Source organism: Megalobrama amblycephala, linkage group LG19, assembly GCF_018812025.1.
Source record: "Megalobrama amblycephala isolate DHTTF-2021 linkage group LG19, ASM1881202v1, whole genome shotgun sequence".
Lineage (NCBI taxonomy): Eukaryota > Metazoa > Chordata > Actinopteri > Cypriniformes > Xenocyprididae > Megalobrama > Megalobrama amblycephala.
Genome location: NC_063062.1, coordinates 26047935 through 26056073, shown reverse-complemented (window position 1 = coordinate 26056073; position 8139 = coordinate 26047935).

Genomic DNA, 8139 nt, shown 5'->3' with positions numbered 1-8139 from the left:
TAAAACACATTGCTGGTTTGCAGCACACTAGTATCTGATTAACGTTACAGATGGTATCTATAACCAGCATGAACATTACAAAAAAAATAATTAAATCAATGTTTCCTCAGAGCTACACATAAGTTATCGGTATGAAAACAACAACAAAAATCTGAAGTAACGCTACTCTGGATACCGTAACTTTGATTAAAGTCAAAAGACAAAAGTACTGGCAGCACAGTCAACTGCTGGTATCCAATAACATTCAGCTGCAAGCAAAATCCGAACAAAATTGCTTAAAAATAACATCGTCGCAGCTTAACTTGATAAATGAAACAGTGTAATTACCCATAACATAATATTTGGTGGTCAGTCCTCCTCCTCAAAATCAATGTTGAAATATCGCAGCTTTTTCACCCGAGTTTTCCTCCGCATACTTTAAAACTCTTTGTTTAAATTTTAATTCAAATTTTCGTCTGGGTGCCATGCTCCTCAAGTTCGTTTTCAATAAAGTTGTTGAAAAGTCCGTCACTGGCACTAAATGAGATTTAAATTTTAAATCCAATGTTGCTACTGCCATCTATTGACACCTGTACATTACATGGACTTGAATGCACATTATATGAAAGACATTTTCCCCCGGCCTTCTTCTTCTTCTTCTTCTTCTTTCTTTTTATGGCGGGTGGCACCAACGTTAAGGTGCATTATCGCTTAGGCTAACTTACACAAACTATATGATTCCTGTCAACCCATTTTTTAAGTCTCGTGAAACAGGGTTTGAAAACCTGTGATATAAAGAATACATATAAACTTCAATGTTTTATATAAACATTTTATATATGTTTCTGAAACTTAAGCGTGAAGGGAACTTGTGTTGGAGCCTTCAGATAGAGCTATTTGTGTTATTGGACATCGTTTTATTAAAATGAACGAGTTGTTTTCAACCAGGTGTCATCTTTCCTCTCACAGAGCAACCAATTGGATGTCAATCAATCACTCGACTGAGACAGCACTGCTGTCGGTCACTGAATCCCTGCGGATTGCAAAGGCTGATTCCAAATCATCAGTTCTCATTCTGCTCGATCTATCTGCTGCCTTTGACACGGTGAATCATCAGATCCTCCTGTCCACACCTCTCATCACTGGGCATCACAGGTACTCCACTTCTCTGGTTTGAATCCTATCTCACAGGAAGGTCTTTCAGGGTTGCCTGGAGAGGGGAGGTATCCAAAGCTCATCAACTGACCACAGGGGTTCCTCAGGGTTCAGTTCTTGGACCCCTCCTCTTCTCCATTTACACTACATCACTTGGTCCCATCATTCAGGCACATGGTTTCTCCTACCATTGCTATGCTGATGACATTCATTAAAAAACAAAAAAAACAAAAAAAAAACTAAAAACCCATTAATATACAGTAGTCAGCTTTTGAAGTGGATCAAAAAAGTTAATCAAAGTTGTCCTTATAAGAAGGTCGTAGGAAACTTTGATGAAGGGTTTTGATCTGCTCCAAATGTTGACTATTTAAAGACATACTGACATTAATATTTTAATTAAACTTTATTTGCAGTTCTTCTTTATTGCACAATGCACAATGCATATTTCTAAATATTAAGCCTATGATATGAACGCGATATTGCGTAGCTTATCAGTGATCTACGGCTCTGTCTGTTAAATGGCGCTCCATTTGAAAGCAGGTGATGGTGATTTAGCGGTAATCAGGGAACCGGCTTTACTGACGAAATGCGCGTGACAATCTCATGCGATATATCGTGCAGCCCTAATTCAAATTATACAGTGATCATACAATCCGTACTAATAGTGATATTAAACACATTTTAGGCTTCATCAAAGTTTCCTACGACCTTCTTATAAGGACAACTTTGATTAACTTTTTTGATCCACTTCAAAAGCTGACTACTGTATATTAATGGGTTTTTAGTTTTTTTTGTTTGTTTGTTTGTTTGTTTTTTAATGAATGTAGGCCTATTTTAAATACATTTTGGTAGGGTTTGTTCACTAGGGCAGACTCTGCATTCATTGCCTCTGACATGTTTTCTCAGCATCAGGTACTTAACTCAGAAACTCTTAAGGAAATCCAGAGTTACCTAAACTCATAATTATGAGTTGTGCTGATGTTCATGTGCATTTCAAATACATTCTTTCTGACATGACTTGAAAACCCTGTAACTGCTGAAGCTAAACCTTGACCCCCATTGGCCTGCCCCAACGTCCTACTATTGGTTGAACCCCTATGACTGATATGTTTTGAACACACCATAAAGCCAATGCCGTCACACTCACCAACAATCGGTTTTGCTGAACAGCCGAACTCACTGGAGTGCACACTATTGGGAATCTGTGTTGCAGATTTTGGCAGAAGGAAACTTTGGTGTCTAGAAAGTCATTGTAGCTAAAGAGTCTCATCATGTATTTCAAAACCGAGAATGACCAAATTATTTTTAGATGATGCTATATAATTTTTTAGATGAGACTTCCTTTTTGTGCAAACCACAGAAAACATGAGGTATGAACTGAAACATTGAGTTTGTTTATGCTAATAAGCTGTAAGGGCAGAATTTTCAAACCTAACCTAAACCTAACCTAAACCTAACCAGTGCCACAGTTCCTCAACAAACCGTCCATACTGGCGTGATGAATACGAATAATTACTTTGACTGTTCAATCTCAATCGGACTAATGAAAACTGCCTGAATCATAATCATGCACTGTTCGCTGTTGGCCAGAGGAGAATTGGCCCCCCGACTGAGCCTGGTTTCTCCCTGTTTTTTTTTCTCTCCATTTTTAATGCCTGTTTATCACCTGATGTCACCTGTTGGTGTTTGTGTTCCTTGCCTTCCTTGCTTAGTTGGGGACACTTGACATTTGATATTCTACAATTCTTTGCATCAACACCCTTGTTTGCGAACTGAACTGAGCTGGACAATGACATCACAGTTGGCCTCAGTGATGATATATAGACAAATTAACTAAATTAATAACTACTGATTCCTACAACACAATTAATCAATACTGGACAATGACACCATTTTCTTTAAGAGCTGCTGTGCAGCCAAAATTATATAACAGCTATCACTGTAAAGCTGCTTTGGCACAATCTGCATTGTAAAAAGCGCTATATAAATAAAGGTGACTTGACTTGACAACAAGGAACGGGTGGATGAAACCAATGAAACAATGAGTAATCATGACAACCATTGAACACAAGCTAAACCACGACAACATGAAGGAAAACAGGAAATAATGAGATAGAAACTGAAAGTCCATGAAAACAAAACTGAACATAACATGCAGTGTTTGCTGAGAGAGAACTTTCATTTTCAGAGAATTGAAATTAAATGAAACCTGAAAGTACATTTCATCAAAGGAGCATTGTTCATCTAAACCAGAGCGAGAATATTTCAGCTGCCTGAGATTCTCCGAGAGTTTCGTGTTTTAACTTCTAATAATCACTTACATTTTTACAGAAATAAAGTAAACAGATATTAATAATTCTGTGTAAATGCAGAAAAACAGACTTAAACAGACTAATGTAGATTGTCAACCTGCTTCTGTCCTGTTTATTAAGATTTTAATTAAAGTTTAATTTTAACCTGCTCCAACCTGCCTGTAAAATGTGTCATATATTGTTGAACCGAATACAAATGGAAATATGAATTAGCAGATCAGGATCTGCATTGTTTATTGAGATAAAATAATGTGAACAATTTTTGTTCATATCTGTTAACTCATTTACTGAGGCCACTGATGTCTGATTTTATAATCAAACCATTAAAACTACTTTAGATTAGCAGAATATTTTACATTATTCTGTCACACTCACGGCAGTAATAACTTTCATTTTCAGAGAAATTAAATTAGTTTCATGAATATTGCTTCACAGAAAAACTTCCCTGACCTTCACACAGTAAATACATTTCTAATCCTTTCATCATTTTTGGTACATTTAAGCAGACAGTTTCTGAAATGTGCAAAATAATACAAATGGGCCATTCCTTCAGTTTGCTGGATTGTATGTCCTCACGAAAAACAATACTAAATATTTTATATAAAATGTTAATCAACTTTTAAGATAACAAACAATAAATAAAATAAGTATTTAATAATGATTAGTACCTATAAAACAGACTTTTTGAAGGACTTGACAAACAAATTCCTGTTCCCCAATCATTATTTCTAAGTTTAATTAGCAGTTTTGAGTTGTAGTATATACTTATTCTCTTTGACATATAATACATTTAATCTGATGCATATTTTTTGTTTATTTTTTTATTTATTTTTTATTTTTATATGTAAAACCATTACATTAGTTTGTCCCTCAAACTCCACCCTGTTACACTGCTGCCACTCGCCCTTCAGCATATTTCCCAAATCACATGATTTGCTAGAAGTGACATCATTTCATTGGAAGGAAAGCAACTCCATGAGCCAAATTAAGTGTCAGTCATAAACCTTTCTATTTTTCCGTCATTTTAGAAGGCTTATATAATACAGTAAAACACAACAAATCAACACTGTCAATTTAAACTGAAAATGCTTATTTGTTTATTTATTATTTTAATATATTTGATATATCTATTAAAGTTCTTACTAAATGTTCATTCTGCTAGCATGTTGTTCTTAGATAGTAACATTTCTGGTAGTAACAGATTTTTTTTTTTTTTTTTTTTCAGTCCAAAATCTGTGTAATATATATATATGTATATATGTATCTCTGCTAGAAAATGGCAAACAAATACATGCATAACTATATACCCATATCTGTGTGTATAGGCTTGCTATTAACGGTTTGATAAATGTATAATCTTGTCATTTATCAATAATGCACCAATTTAATTTCTCAAACGACAACAAGCACTTCAGGTATAACAGGTTCATGACACAAAAGGGGTGTGATATTTTACTCAATAAAAGCTGGTGCTGCTGTTGCTGTATCTGCTATTGAATACTGAACAACAGCCGATGGTAAGACAATTCACTCATACACTGTCTTATACAAATATATATATATATATATATATATATATATATATATATATATATATATATATATATATATATATATATATATATATATATATATATATATATGGAATGCTAATATATTTGTGTGTTTAAAAAAAAAATAATGTATTCTCTCTTCTTATCTATGTAATCAATATCACTATAATGTTTTTCTTTTTTGGACAGTCATAGAAATACTTTTTTTTATGATGATGTTTGTAACAATGTTCGTGTTGTAGGAGGGAAGACAATAGGGTCGGCTTTTGACTACCGACTGCTCTTTATTTCAAACATAAATCAAAGGGTGTGCAGACAGGCACAAAACGGTCAGAAATCAACAATAAATCACTCCAACAAAAATAAACATAATCCTGGAGTGTGGCAGCCAGCAGTCCTTCTCTCTCTCACTCACTCCTGTTTCTCCTGGCATTTTATACTCTCTCCACGGCAATTACCGCAACAAGAGACAGGTGTTTGTTATTTGCGCTTAACCCACTCACTCAACGCGCGTCTCTTGACGCTCTCCCCTGCTGCAGGGTTCGCTAAACCACGCCCCCCTTGCCACATACCCCCACCACCCAACAACTCAGGCCGGGGAGCCAGCCATTCCTTTTTAGTAAGATCAGTCAAGGGGCTGGTGAGGTCCGAATAATTAGGTACAAACCTTCTATAATATCCCGCCAGCCCCAAGAACCGTCTCACCTCCTTTTTGGTCTTGGGATGCGGACAGGTCGCAACTGCTGCAGTCTTATCAATTTGTGGATGCACCTGCCCGTGCCCCAAGTGGAAGCCCAGATACTTTACCGCCACGCGCCCAATCGCACACTTCTTCGGGTTGGCCGTGAGCCCAGCTCCTCTCAACGACCTTAAGACCGCCCTCACAGGCTGCATATGCCGCTGCCAATCATTACTAAATATAATGATATCATCTAAGTAGGGAGCAGCATATGCAGCATGGGGCCGCAACACCATATCCATCAGCCGTTGAAAAGTAGCCGGTGCCCCGAACAGCCCGAACGGAAGTGTAACAAATTGGTGTAATCCAAACAGTGTCGTGAAAGCTGTTTTTTCTCGGGATAATGGAGACAAGGGGATCTGCCAATAACCCTTTGTTAAGTCCAGTGTCGAATAAAAATGACAACCCGTGGCATTGGATATGCGTCGAATTTCGATGCAGCATTCACCTTGTGATAATCCACACAGAACCGGACCGAGCCGTCCGTCTTAGGAACCAAAACTATCGGGCTCACCCAGTTACTGTTGGATTCTTCTATTACTACCATTTCAAGCATCGCACCTAATTCTTCCTGAACTACTTTTTTCTTGTGTTCAGGCAAGCGATACGGCCGGCTGCGAACCACCACGCCCGGCTCTGTCTCAATATGGTGCTGAATGAGGTTTGTACGACCAGGTAGGGGAGAAAACACACCAGCAAACTCTGCCTGTAACGTAGTCAAATCAATGAGTTGGGAGGGCGAGAGGTGATCTCCCCCTGGGGCGAGAGTAAGAGATTGTTTTTTTATATTCGCTTCTGGCCCGAGATCATCCTCTCCGCTAATCACCATCGCCAGCATCACTGATTCTCCCTCATTCCATTTTTTTAGGAGATTGAGGTGATAAATTTGATGTGCTCCTCTCCTATCTGAGCGTATTACCTCATAATCGAGCTCTCCAACTTGCCGTGTGACCTCAAACGGTCCTTGCCACTTTGCAAGTAATTTTGAACTTGACGTTGGGAGTAATACAAGCACTTTATCTCCCGGTGCAAATTTACGCAGATTGGTTCCCCTGTTATACAGCCGACTCTGTTTGTCCTGGGCCTGTAACAAATTCTCCATAGAGAGCCGCCCCAAAGTGTGGCGTTTTGTTCTCAGGTCCATCACAAACTGAATTTCGTTTTTAGACTGAGAAGGTCCGTCCTCCCAAGTCTCTCTTATGACGTCCAGCACGCCCCTGGGCTGGCGACCATAGAGCAACTCGAAGGGGGAAAACCCCGTGGAGGCTTGCGGGACCTCTCGCACAGCGAACAACAGGGGTTCCAGCCATCTGTCCCAATTTTTGTCGTCTTCCTGAAAGAATTTAAGAATCATTGTCTTAAGCGTGCAATTAAACCGTTCGACCAGCCCGTCCGTTTGTGGGTGAAAGACGCTGGTCCGAATCGATTTAATTCCCAATAATTCGTAAAGTTCGCGTAACGTCCGTGACATAAACGCCGTGCCCTGATCAGTGAGGATTTCCTTGGGAATCCCCACTCGGGAGATTAAAGAAAACAGCGCGTCAGCAACACTCTTAGCGGAAATGTTGCGGAGCGGCACTGCTTCAGGATATCGCGTTGCATAATCCACAATGACTAATGCAAAACGATGTCCTCTTGCTGATCGCTCTAATGGCCCGATGAGGTCCATTCTCTCAAAGGGGACCTGCATTAATGGAAGGGGCGCAAAGGCGCTTTTGGGGTGGCCGGTGGGTTTACCAACTGACATTCACGACAAGCCGTGCACCACCTGCGCATTCTCGTGAATGCCCGGCCAAAAAAATTGGGTCATGAGGCGATTTAGTGTCGTTACCGGTCCCCCGCTGCAGGGTTTGCTAAACCACGCCCCCCTTGCCACAATGTTTTATTAACAAAGTTCAGGAGGAGCAAGTTCAGATAATTAACCTAATTAGCAGAGGTGGAGAGCATTCAGTTAATCAACTCAACCAATGTCAAGAGGTATAAATTCAGCAGAATTACCTCAGTTCATCTGAGAGTTTATCAGCATCCCTCCTCCACCCCATCTCCTCACTTATAGTTCTATCTACTTTTACCACACCGGGGGGAGTACTCTGGGTTCGGGCCAAAATTCAGAGCTTGGAGCCCTCTCCCCGAGCAGCACGCCAAATGCATATAACTTTACTCTATTTAATTATAAGGATATGTGAACTCGTGAGTTTGCTATTGGAGCAAATGGAAATGCAAAAATTGTTTCTTGTCACAGAATTAATGGGATAGTGGATGCAATAAATGAGAGTTTATTGGAAACACAAATAATCTCAAAAAACACAGTATGGAGATGGTTAGAGAATCCAAGAGATAACAGCAGGTAATCCAACATGAACAAGAGGCAAAACAAACTAGAACAGAGACAGAGGACAGC